Below are 13,566 nucleotides of genomic sequence, written 5' to 3'. Positions count from 1 at the left end.
GGCTGTACATTCGGCTGCCTGGCTGCACGATGCTGGATCACCGGGTCTCTTCTGCTGCCGCTGCCACAGCCGCAGCCCTGCGTTGGCCTGCGATTTTTTAGAAATCAGCTACTCAGGAAAAATGACTTTAACTCATATGAGCAACCTTCTGAGTCTCCTCCCCCACAGACAGGAGAATCCCTGTGCCTACAGCTCAAGTCTGGTGCTCAGTCCTGCAGGGTTTGTGGCTGCTTAGGCTCCTACCACTCTCCAGATGCCACAGGCACGTTACTGCAGCAAGGAACCTCGGACTCCACGTTGGTGATGGGGCAGAAGCAGGCTTGTACATAATCAGATAACTGGGACAATACAGTTCCACACCACAGCTTCCTTTTTCCAGAATTTGAAATGATAATAGAAACAGAAGGTGAAATAATACCTGAAGTTGTGGAAAAGGAAAATGAGTTAGACGTTATAGGGAGCATGGGTGAAGCAGCAGAGGAAGAATTGAATTCCACATCAAAACATGAAACCAGGGAAGATAAAATTTTCCGGAAGTTTAAAACTAAAATAGTCCTTGAACCAGAACAGATTATCGCATATGGCAGAAGGTTTGTCCCCATCTGGATTTCTGGTGAAATATCCTTTTCTGGAAAATGATATTCCAGATTGCTCCTGTGGTACCTAGAGAATATTCAAATTCCAGGTCATTTCTCAGCTGCTTAACTACCTAAAGGTGGACAGAGTGGGCCGGAGTGTTGTCTGGGTCATCCTGGCCGTCTTCACCTGTGCTGAATGCTGTAGTCTGGGCACTGGCTACACAGAGGAATTTGTATGGAAGCAAGATGTAACACATACAGTTTAAAGACATAAAGCCTTAAGAATGCTAATAATCTCTCAGATCATGGAATTTCACATCTAGGACTTTATCCTAAGGAATTAATTATACCAGAGATAAAGGTACAAAGATGTTGTTTGGCCATTGTTTACAATGTCTTAATTGATAGAATTAAATACATTTTGGTACATTATACAGCAGAAGGTTATGCAGTCTTAATGTTACAGATCTATATTGACACCCAATAAGATATAGATCTCAATTGACAACAAGATTCCGTTATAGATGGTATTCATAGTGTGATCATATTTTTCTTTTTTTATTAGTTTCAGGTGCACAAGACAAAGTAATACTTAGACGTTTATCATTTATATCCCTCATACAGTGTGAACCTCCCCCCCCCATCCACTATCTCTGACATCGCACAGAGCCATTACATTTCCACTGTCTCTATTCCTAATGCTGTACTCCACTTCTTGTAAGTAAGTACATACATATATATACATACATATATAATTATAGTTGGCATTCATTATTGTTCAGCTTCAGGTGTACAGTGCAGTAATCAGGCATCTACATCATCTCTGAGGTTGTCTCCCAAATAGGACAAGTGTCAATCGGATACCCTACAAAATCTTTACAACATTATTGATTACATTCCCCAAATTAATTTTCAAAACCCCGTGGCCATCTTGTGGTTACCAACTGTTTTCTTTTTTCTTTTTTTTCTTTTTTTAAGATTTTATTGGGGAAGGGGAACAAGACTTTATTGGGGAACAGTGTGTACTTCCAGGCCATTTTTCCAAGTCAAGTTGTTGTCCTTTCAATCTTAGTTGTGGAGGGTTCTGTTCAGCTTCAAGTTGTTGGCCTTTCAGTCTTAGTTGTGGAGGGTGCAGCTCAGCTCCAGGTCCAGTTGCCGTGGCTAGTTGCAGGGGGCACAGCCCACCATCCCTTGCGGGAGTCGAAACCAGCAACCTTGTGGTTGAGAGGATGCGCTCCAACCAACTGAGCCATCTGGGAGCTCAGCGGCAGCTCTGCTCAAGGTGCCGTGTTCAATCTTAGTTGCAGGGGGCGCTGCCCACCATCCCTTGCAGGACTCAAGTTGTTGAACTGGCAACCTTGTGGTTAAGAGCCCACTGGCCCATGTGGGAATCGAACCGGCAGCCTTCGGAGTTAGGCGCATGGAGCTCCAACTGCCTGAGCCACCAGGCCCATCCTACCGACTGTTTTCTAATCCCCTCACCTTCCCCCTTATCCAACCCCCCCCACCCCCCGTCCATCTAGCAACCCTCAGTTTTTCCTCTAGGTCTCCAAAACTGTTTCTGATTAGTTCATTCACTTATTCTTTGCTTTAGATTCCACATATAAATGAGATCATATGGTATTTGTCTTTCTCTGTCTGACTTATTTCACTTAACATAATGTTCTCTAGGTCCATCCATGTTGTTGCAAATGGTAAGATTTATTTCTTCTTTATGGCTGCGTAATACTCCATTGTATAAATGTACCACAGTTTCTTAATCCAGTCATCTACCGATGGGCATTTCGGTTGTTTCCATGTCTTGGCTATTGTGTATAGTGCTGCAATAAACATAGGAGTGCATGAAGTTTTTTGAATTAGAGTTTTGGATTTCTCTGGATAGACACCTAGGAGTGGAATTGCTGGATCATAAGGTAGTTCCATTTTCAAATTTTTGAGATACCTCCGTACTGTTTTCCATAGTGGCTGCACCAATCTGCAATCCCACCAACAGTGCACAAGCGTTCCCTTTTCTCCACATCCGCGCCAGCACTTGTTGTTTGTTGATTTATTGATGATAGCCATTTTGATGGGTGAGGTGGTATCTCATTGTGGTTTTTATTTGCATTTCTCTGATGATTAGTGCCGTTGAGCATTTCTTCATATGTCTGTTTGCCATCTGTATGTCCTTTTTAGAAAAATGTCTCTTCATGTCCTCTGCCCATTTTTTAATTGGGTTGTTTGTTTTTTTGGAGTTGAGTTGAGTGAGTTTTTTATAAACTTGTGATATTAACCCCTTATCAGATATATCATTGGCAAATATAGTTTCCCATTCAGTAGGATCCCTTTTTGTTTTATTGATGGTTTCCTTTGCTGTGAAAAAACCTTTTTAGTTTGATGTAATCCCACATGTTTATTTTTTCTCTTACTTCCCTCACGCAAGGGGATACATCAGTAAAAATCTTACTCTGGGTAATGTCTGTGAAGTTTCTTCCTATATTTTCTTCTAGGAATTTTATGGTTTCAGATCTTACATTTAAGTCTTTAAGCCATTTTGAATTTATTTTTGTATATGGTGTAAGGAGGTGGTCCAGCTTCATTTTTTTGCATGTGTCTGTCCAGGTTTCCCAGCCCCATTTATTGAATAGACTGTCTTTACCCCACCGTACATTCTTGCTTCCACTGTCATAGATTAAATGGCCATATAGGCATGAATTTATTTCTGGACTCTCTATTCTGTTCCATTGATCTATGTGTCTGTTTTTATGCCATACTGTTTTGATTACTGTAGCCTTGTAGTATAATTTGATGTCAGGTATCTTTATACCTCCCACTTTGTTCTTATTTCTCAAGATTGCTGAGGCTATCCAGGGTCTTTTATGGTCCCATATACATTTTAGGATTATATGTTCTATTTCTGTGAAAAACGTCTTTGGTAGTTTGATAGGAATTGCATTGAATATGTATATTGCCTTAGGCAATATGGACATTTTAACTATATTAATTCTTCCTATCCATGAACATGGTATGTGTTTCCATCTATTTGTATCTTCTTTCATTTCTTTCTTCAGTGTCTTATAATTTTCTGAGTACAGATCTTTTACTTCTTTGGTTAAATTTATTCCCAGGTATTTATAGTCTTTGGAGCAATTGTAAATGGGATTGCTTTTTAATTTCTCCTTCTGATGTTTTATTATTGACATATACAAATGCAACTGATTTCTGAATATTAATTTTGTATCCTGCTACTTTACTAAATTCATCTATCAGCTCTAATAGTTTCTTGGTGGAGTCTTTAGGGTTCTCTATATATAGTATCATGTCATCTGCATATAATGACAATTTTACTTCCTCCTTACCGATTTGGATGCCTTTTATTTCTTTTTCTTGTCTGATTGCTGTGGCTAGAACTTCCAGCACTATGTTGAATAGAAGTGGAGAAAGTGGGCAACCTTGCCTTGTTCCTGATCTTAAGGGGAATGGTTTTAGCTTTTCCCCATTGAGTATGATGTTAGCTGTGGGTTTATCATATATGGCCTTTATTATGTTGAGATATGATCCCTCTATTCCCACTTTCTTAAGGGTTTTTATCATAAATGGCTGCTGGATTTTATCAAATGCTTTTTCTACATCTATTGATATGATCATGTGATTTTTATTTTTCATTTTGTTAATGTGGTGTGTTACATTAATTGATTTGTGGATGTTGAACTACCGTTGCATACCAGGGATGAATCCCACTTGATCATGGTGTATGATCTTTTTAATGTATTGCTGAATTCTGTTCGCTAATATTTTGTTGAGGATTTTTGCATCTTATATTCATTAGAGATATCGGCCTGTAGTTTTCTTTTTTTGTGGTGTCTTTGTCTGATTTTGGGATCAGGGTGATAGTGGCTTTGTAAAAAGTGTTTGGGAGTCTTCCCTCCTTCTGGATTTTTTGGAAGAGCTTGAGGAGAATAGGTGGTAATTTTTTTTTTAACGTTTTGTAAAATTCACCTGTAAAGCCATCTGGTCCAGGGCTTTCGTTTGTTGGGAGATGGTTGATTACTGATTCAATTTTCCTGTTGGTAATCAGTCTATTCAGGTTTTCTGTTTCTTCTTGAGTTAGCCTTGGAAGGTTGCACGCCTCTAGAAAATTGTCCATTTCTTCCAGATTGTCAAATTTGTTGGCATATAGTTGCTCATAGTAATTTCTTAATTTTTTTTGTATTTCTGCGTTATCTGTTGTCTTCTCCTCTTTCATTTCTGATTTTATTAATTTGGGTCCTCTCTCTCTTGTTTTTAATGAGTCTGGCTAAAGGTTTGTCAATTTTGTTTATCTTCTCTAAGAACCAACTCTTGGATTCATTGATCTTTTGTTGTTGTTTTTCTGGTTTCTATTTCATTTATTTCCACTCTGATCTTTATTATCCCCTTCCTGGTACTCCCTTTGGGCTTATTTTGCTGTTCTTTTTCCAGATCTCTTAAGTGTGAAGATAAACTGTTGATTAGTGATGTTTCTTGTTTCTTTAGGTAGGCCTGCAATGCTATAAATTTCCCTCTTAGGACTGCTTTTGCGGCATCCCATAGATTTTGGGTCGTCCTGTTTTCATTTTTGTTTGTCTCGAGATATCTTTTGATCTCTTCCTTGATCTCCAGGTTGACCCATTCATTATTTAGTAACATGTTGTTCAGCCTCCATGAATTGGTGTGTCTTCCAGTTTTTTTCCTGTATTTCATTTCTAATTTCATAGCACTGTGGTCAGAGAAGACACTTGATATGATTTCAATTTTCTTAAATTTATCAAGACTTGTTTTGTGGCCTAACATATGGTCTATCTTGGAAAATGTTCCATGTGCGCTTGAGAAGAACGTGTATTCTGCAGCATTGGGGTGAAATGCTCTGAAAATATAGATTACCTCCAAGTGGTCCAATGTGTCATTTAAGGCTGTTGTTTCCATATTGATTTTCTGTCTGGAAGACCTGTCCCTTGTTGTCAGAGGTGTGTTGAAGTCCCCTACTATGATAGTGTTACTGTTGATCTCTGTCTTTATGTCAGTCAATATCTGTTTTATATATTTAGGTGCTCCTATGTTGGGTGCATAGATGTTTACTAGGGTTATGTCCTCTTGTTGGATCGATCCCTTTATTATTATATAGTGCCCATCTTTGTCTTTTAATATGTTCTTCATTTTAAAGTCTATTTTGTCAGATATAAGTATTGCAACTCCAGCTTTCTTCTCATTTCCATTTGCATGAAATATCTTACTCCAACCCTTCACTTTCAGCCTGTGTGTGTCTTTTGATCTGAGGTGAGTCTCTTGTATACAGCATATACAAGGGTCTTGCTTTCTTATCCACTCAGCCACCCTATGTCTCTTGATTGGAGCATTTAATCCATTTACATTTAAAGTGATTATTGATAGGTACATAATTATTGCCATCTTTAAATTTGTAGTTAGATTGTTTTCATCTTTCTTCTATTTACAGAAGTCCTTTTAGTATTTCTTGCAATGCTGGCTTGGTGGTAATAAATTCCTTTAACTTATTCTTTTCTGTGAAGCTCTTTATCTCTCCATCAACCTTAAATGACAGCCTTGCTGGATAAAGCAATCTAGGTTGTAGGCCTTTGTTTTCCATCACTTTGAGTATCTCCTGCCACTCCCTCCTGGCCTTCAATGTTTCTGTAGAAAAGTCATTTGATAGTCTTATGGGAGTTCCCTTGTGTGTAACCCTCTGTCTTTCTCTTGCTGCTTTTAGGATTCTCTCTTTGTCTTTAACCTTTGCCATTTTAACTATAATGTGTCTTGGTGTTGGCCTGTTTGGGTTTATCCTGCTTGGAACTCTCTGCACTTCCTGGGCTTGTATGTTGGTTTCCTTCATCAGGTTAGGGAAGTTTTCAGACATTATTACTTCAAATATGTTTTCGATCCCTTGCTTCCTCTCTTCACCTTCTGGTACTCCTATGATGCACATGTTGTTGCACTTGATGTTATCCCATAGGTCTCTTAAACCATCTTCATTGTTTTTTATTCTTTTTTCTTTCTGTTTTTCTGTTTGGGTGATCTCTGCTAACTTATCTTCTAAGTCGCTGATTCGATCCTCTGCTTCATCTAGCCTGCTGTTAATTCCTTCAAGTGAGTTCTTTATTTCGGTAATTGTGTTCTTTAGTTCTAACTGGTTGTTCATTATGATTTCTACATCCTTCTTTGTATCCTCTCTAAGCTCCTTAAACATTCTTATCATCAGTGTTCTGAACTCTGTCTCTGAAAGGTTGGTTACCTCTGTTTCATTTGGTTCCATTTCTGGAGGTTTCTTCTGTTCTTTTATTTGGGATATGTTTCTTTGTTTCCCCATTCTGGCTGACTCTCTGTGTTTGCTTCGATGTGTTAGGTAGATTCCCTAGAGTTCTTAGTTCTTGCTGGGTTATCTTATGTAGTATGTGTCCTTTATATTTGACTTGAATTACTTTGTTCTTCTCTGCGTGTGCTCCAAAGGTGACTCTTGTGTTGTGTATATTGTCATGTTAAAGAAGATCTTTCATTGCTTTTCAGTTGTGAGTAGGTGGGGTTAACTCCTAGGCTGACTAGTTGTGAGACTTGGCTCTGCCCACTACAGGGTGTTCTGCTGCGTGAGAGTTGACTGCTTAAATGTGGTTTGGCCTCTATGGGCTCTTGAGCCTGTAGAGAATTTCCTCTGGGTGTGTCACTTGTAGGTCAAACCTGGTAGTACTCTGGTTTGGTCTGGAGTTGGCCTCTGGGTGTGTTGAATCATGTGCCTCTTAAGTTGGGCCCGTGACTGTGTTGTCCCTGGTGTCTGCACACCTCTAGGGGTCTCAGCTGTGTGGGTGGGCCTGAGTCTGGCTGGCAGGTCTTCCCCGTCCTCTCCTGGAATCCTAGGGTGATCATATTTTTCAAATAACATTTACACATGTGTATGTGCACAGAAATAGATCTGGAAATATACACAGTACAGGTGTCCCACATGTGTATGGTGGGACTAAGTGAAATGATTTTTTTACTTACATGTATATTTCTTCCTACAATAAAAATGGGTTATGTGCTTAATTAAATTTTTAAAATCTGGTTTGTGATGGTGGTGGTGGTGGGTATGTGTGATTTTTGAATGGGGCTTGTGATTTCAAGAGTAGAGAATGAAAATCAAAAATTTTGCAAAACCCTCTTGTCATAAAAGGAGAATGGATTTATAGAAATTCAATGACATAAAAATGAAATGGTTACAAAAGCTGCCAAATTAGGAAAGATTAGCCATCCCAAATATTAGATGAAGCATCTCATTATATCAAAAGATGAGAGATTGCCAGGGTGGGAGCAGATCTAAAATTCCTGTCCTGCTCTATTTCTAAGTGTAACATGGTTGTGGTAGACCAGCCTGACAGAGTTTTTATTGATTCTGTCTCGACAGCTGGGCTGTAAAATATTACATACCACGGATGACGCACATTCACCCTGGAACATTTCTCACTCCCCACCAGTATCTAATCTAGCCTTTTGCCAGCTGCTGGGAGGTGAAAACTAATGACTTGGAAACAGGTCACAGCCTGTGGGCATCACAAATGGGAAAACCTGCAGGCAGGAGTTCCTGCCAGGTGGTGTAGTAATTAAACCAAACTGCAATTCAGCAGAAATTTGGTGTTGGGGAAATGACTGAGACATTTCTCTATACTTGAGAAACTTAAAAAATTAAGCATGGAGAGAACCAGAGTTTCAATGTAAAATTGTCAGAATGAAGCGGGTACAGGAACTCCACCTGAGAGTTCAGAAGGCTCCCTGAAAGGTGTGGTGGTGAACTACATCTTGAAGGGGGTGAGTGAGCAATGCATGATCAATGACAGTGGTGGGAAGAGTGCTCACAGGAAGAGGAAGGAGGGAGCAGGAGCCAAGCTCCTAGGCAGGTCAGCAGGCAATTACAAGTACCAGGTAGGGCTTGAGGTCTGGTGAGCTGTGGATGAGAGAATAAGTCTACTTTTAGCAGGTATTAGAAATGCCATTTATGGGCACTTGCACTTCATATCATGGGGAAACAGGAGAATTGTAAGAATCAGGTTTTCATTTCTGATACTTCAGCTGCAATACAAAGGCATTTGTCTTCGTACACCATGTCTTTCACATGGTAGGTGCTCAGTAAATATCTGTCGTGCGCGGAGGCCTTCTCGCCGCACCATCTTTCAGGCGGGGCGGCCTGCGGGGTCTCTGCTCCCGCTCCCCACACAAGAACGCAGGATATGGTGAGGCCGAAAAGGAACACCCACGGAGCCATAGGTAGGGGAGCCATACCACCACGGTCTCACTGAAGGCTGGGCCCACTGGACGCGTGACCTGCCGTCCGCCTTTCCGCCAACCGACAGACCGACGACTCTCCTCCACTCTCTCGACTCTGTTCCTCTCTTCGGCTCTGCTCGGCTCTGCTCGGCTCCTCGGCTCTCCTTCGTAGCCGCAGCAGTTATACCAGCTGCCAATCCGCCAACCGGCCACAGCCGACGGCCATTCACCACCCGAGCCAGCACTCCTCCACGTGAGGCCGAGAGCCTGTAAACTACTTTCTGGGGCTCTGTCCCCACAATATCTGTTGAATGAATGGTCAGTGAAGAAAGGAAAGACAAAAACAGGTGTAATGCAGGGACTCAGCTCCCGCTCCCCGCACAAGAATGCAGGATAGGGTGAGGCCAAAAAGGAACAACAATGGAGCCATAGATAGGGGAGTCATACCTTTATATTCTTGATAGTGGTTGGTCGAGACAAAAAAAGCAAACATTCATCAGTACCCCAACGAGGGGTCTTCCTGCACCCCAGTCTCGCTGGCGGCCGGGCAAGACACAGGAAGTAGGATCAACACGATCCACAATCTGCTTGCTAACCACACTTGCTAGCCGCAATCTGAGCTTGCTAGCAGCCGTTATATCAGTGGCCAATGGCTAACTAGTTACAGCTGATGGTGAACTAGTTACGGCTGATGGCCATCTACTACCTGAGCCAGCACCTTTCCACGTGAGATTGAGAGCCTAGAAACTGCTCTCTGGGACTCTGTCCCCACAATAGGTTTAGTGGACTTGCAGCAAAATATGGAGATAATGAAACTCCAGACAGGTGTGTGTGTGTGTGTGGGGGGGGGGGTGACACAGATATCACAGGCCCAATGCAGCTTTGTTTTATTTTGTTTTTAATATGCTAATATTGCAAGAGAAAGATTGATTCTGGGATCTCCAGAGCTAAGACTCTACTGACAACTTCCTAGAGCCCAGCTACTCACAGGATGGTCTGGCAGGGCGGCTGGGAGCTTGTTAGAAAAGTAAAATTTCCAGCTTCCTGCTGGTACCCCCAACTCAGAATCTCCATTTAACAAGATCCTCAGGTGAGGAGCAGGAGGTTTAAAGTTTAAGGAGCAGGCCTAGACACAGACACTCTGGCTATGTGATGAGTCATCAGGAGTACCTGGGAGAAGTGATAAGAGCTAGGAGACCTGAAAAACCCACGTTTCCCCAGTTCTCCTTTGCCTGACTAAAAGTAGGGATACACTAACAGAAATCTATAGTTTTCTCTCCAAACTCCAACAATTTTTTATGATTCAAACTCATATTTCGGGAGTGCCAAGAGTGAGACTCTTGTAACTAGGGACCCCCTATCCCATTCACTCAGTTACCATGTAATGTCACCATCTTCCGGCTCTCTGGCCTGGGTATCAGCCATGCCTCCTGAGGAAAGATGGGCAGGATGCTTGCCTAGAAGGGCACTCTGTTTCAGAGGTGACAATTCTGCACCACCTTTAATGTATCAGCAAGTACTGCTATGTACCAGGTGCTGCATTTGTATTTAACCTTATGGAGCAGGCATAATGATCATTCCTATTTTATAGATGCAGAAACTAAAGCCCAGACTAACAGCTTGTAAATGGAGTGATGCCTGCTTATCACTTGTGCTGCAATGGCAGAGCTGCTTGATGTTCTGAATACTGTACCAAACCTCTAGCAGAAGAGCTTTTATCACTTATTGCTGGACAGATGAGCCAGAGAAACCACTGAGAAGGAACTAGAGACATAGTGAATGGTTTTCAAATGAGTTAAGAAAACAAGAATGTGAAAAGAATCTTATTCTGGCAATGCCACTGTAAGGCAGATGACTTTCCAGGAACCAAGTTCCTCCTACTGAGTCCCCATAACCTCTAGCATAATCAGGCCCAAACTCTAGCCTGTGCCACTGTGACAAATAGAGGGACCTCACTGAAGGATGCCACTATCACAATTAGCTGCCTATGAAGAAGGCCGGACAAGACCAAGAGAAGCGGGACAGAAGTGAGGTAGGAATGCCAGACCATGGCCATAGGGACCTCCTGGATAGAGGCAGCTGAAGGATTTGTTCCAGAAGGCTTGAAGCCCCAAAGATTAGTGCTGACTGTCCAAAGGGGCAGTGTCTTCATCACCAGTGGTCCAGGGATAACTGAGAGAACAAAACAGAACCTTTGGGGCAGCCTGATGCCAGAGGTCCAAACTTGGGCAATGCCCAGGAGTGAAAGAAAGAAAACTGGTGCCTAGGGGGACTGAGGGCTCTGTCCCAGGTCCACTGTGGTCTGAATGACTGAGTCTGTCTGTTTGGTGCCCAACTCAGAGGTGATCTAAGGAAGAGGAAGTGGGAGGGAGACCTATGAGCTGTGCCCGCAGAGCCAATCTGTAAGACACTTGAGTCAGGACAAAAATCTTGTAGGTTGGATGTCCTTTGCTTCCAAGCTTTAGAATTTCTATTTTCTTCAAGAGAGTTTCTAACCTCATCTTACAGAACTATCTTGCGAAAGGGATTTCCTCACCTGGATGAAGAATTGGTGGGGGGCATGTCAGTGAACCCCTAGAGGCCAGAAGCAGTGGCCTCCTGCAGTGACTTGCCTCAGAGCCTGAGTGTGAGTGAAGGAAGCTGAAATAGGGATGACGAGGCACTGAGAAGGGCAGGGGTTAGGGGCAGCTGGGAAGGCTCTAATCCCTTCTCTCCTGGACTCTGAATTACCTTCCTCCTCCTCCTCCTCCTTTAGTCAACAATTCGGGGCTGTGCTTAGCCTTAGCAGGCTCCCCTGCTGGATGGCCATTATGGGGGCTCATACAGGACAAGGCTGACTTTAGTTCACACCCTCCCTGATCCTGGCCTTGGGGGTTAGTTACTTCTGGGCTTCTGGTTCTGTAGAAAGATGTAGCAGCATAGACTGAGGAAATACTGCGAGTTCCAAATTATAACGACATCTTCTGTGTCTTTTTAAAATTTCTAACTGAATCTTTGCATAACTGAATACAGGATTCAACACACACACACACACGCAATACTCCCCCATTCTTTTTTTTTTTTTTTAATACTCCCCCATTCTTATGCATGGAAGCAAGACATGCTCATTGGTACACTATAACGAAGATCTGCCCACAAACACTGCTCTGGGTAAAAGCTGGGTAGATGGCAGCTGGCCCTCTGCCTATGGGAACACACACATCAACCCTTTGGCTTTTTATGAGAATATCCAAACAAAGGGGCATAATTGTGTGAAATGCCAGCTGAGGAGCCAGCCTGTGAGCCTACCCAGGTGATCAGTGGCACAGGGCTGGGGACGAATATCACAGATCAAGAATTCAGAAATAATCAACACAAGACTCCTCTTTCAGCAGAAGAATGGAATGCTATAATCTGGTGTGTCTCCCTCAAAGAGAAAGAGACAGGATCTACACCGAGCAACTTCCATACTATCTTCTTCCCAGAAATCTGTCAAAATTGCTAGGGAAAGAGGAAAACAAATAAAAGAAAAAAGGGGGCCAGTCTAACAGTGATGATGATGTGCCTTGGTGTGCAGCTCTATAAGCCTGCCGCTCTGTGAAGGAGACAACACTAATTATCCAGCTGCATTTTCTTTAATAACATTATCTTGGCTGTTTTATATGCTATTGCTTAAATCAGTCCACCCTCCTAAACAACCCTGATTCTCATTATTATGTGAATTGCATTAGACCTAATAAAGGTTACAAGCAAGTTTCAAAAAGATCCAACTGATTTCAAGTAATGTAATTGTGTGCTAGAACAAGGTCCAACAATATTTAAAGGACTACAAGAAAACCTAGTGCTCAATAACATAAAACTTACAATGTCTAGTATCCAATCAAAAGCTACAAAGAAGCAGGACAATATGGCTTATAACCATGAAAAAAATCAATCATAGAAATAGACCTAGAGATGAAAAAGATGATGAAATTAGCAGAGAAAGCATTCATTCAAGTAGGTAGAGGAAAACATGAACACAGAGGAGAGAAAGGGAAAATTTAAAAAAACACAAATAAAACTTCTAAAATTTAAAAATATAATATCTGTGATGAAAAATACTTGTATGAGATTAACAGTAGACTACTAGACACTTTAGAAAATATCTGTGAATTGAAGGAATAGCAGTCAAAATTTGGAAGCACAGAGAGAAAAGACTGAAAAGTTTATCAGTAAACTGTTAGACCATGTCAAGAAGTCTAAAAACATATGTAATTGGAATCCCAGAATAAAGTGGAGAGACGGAAAAAAAATTTTGAAAAAATTATGGTGGATATTATGTGAATTTGATGAAAATTATAAGCTCACGGAGTCAGGAAGCTCAATGAACCTCGAGTAAAATAAATGTAGAGGAAGGCACATCATATTAAAACTGCTGGAAAATAGTAATAAAGCAATCATCTTAAAAGCAGCTAGACAGAAAAATAAAACATTACATATGGGGAAAAAAGTCGACAATTACTAGTGACTTCTCATACAGCACAAGTCGAGACAAAGAATGACACCTTTATAGTGCTGACAGAAAACAAGTTACCCATCTAAAATTCTATATCCAGCAAATATATCTTTCAAAAATGAGGCAAAATAAAGACATTTGCAGCTAAACAAAAGTGAGAGATTCAGTGCCAGCAGATCTGCTCTATAAGAAATGCTAAAGGAAGTTTTCTCAGGCAGAAGGAAATGTGATCTACCCAAAGAGATGAAGAGACCTAAATTGGTAAATATG

At 41.4% G+C, this 13,566-nt stretch overlaps 1 pseudogene; it reads left to right on the top strand.

Annotated features, from left to right (window-relative positions):
- The first annotated feature begins 7 nt into the window (after positions 1-7).
- LOC109439600 (programmed cell death protein 2) lies at positions 8-844 on the top strand (annotated as a pseudogene).
- Positions 845-13,566: the final 12,722 nt, after the last annotated feature.

Source organism: Rhinolophus sinicus, linkage group LG06, assembly GCF_036562045.2.
Source record: "Rhinolophus sinicus isolate RSC01 linkage group LG06, ASM3656204v1, whole genome shotgun sequence".
NCBI lineage: Eukaryota > Metazoa > Chordata > Mammalia > Chiroptera > Rhinolophidae > Rhinolophus > Rhinolophus sinicus.
This window is presented reverse-complemented; position numbering and strand designations above follow the sequence as displayed.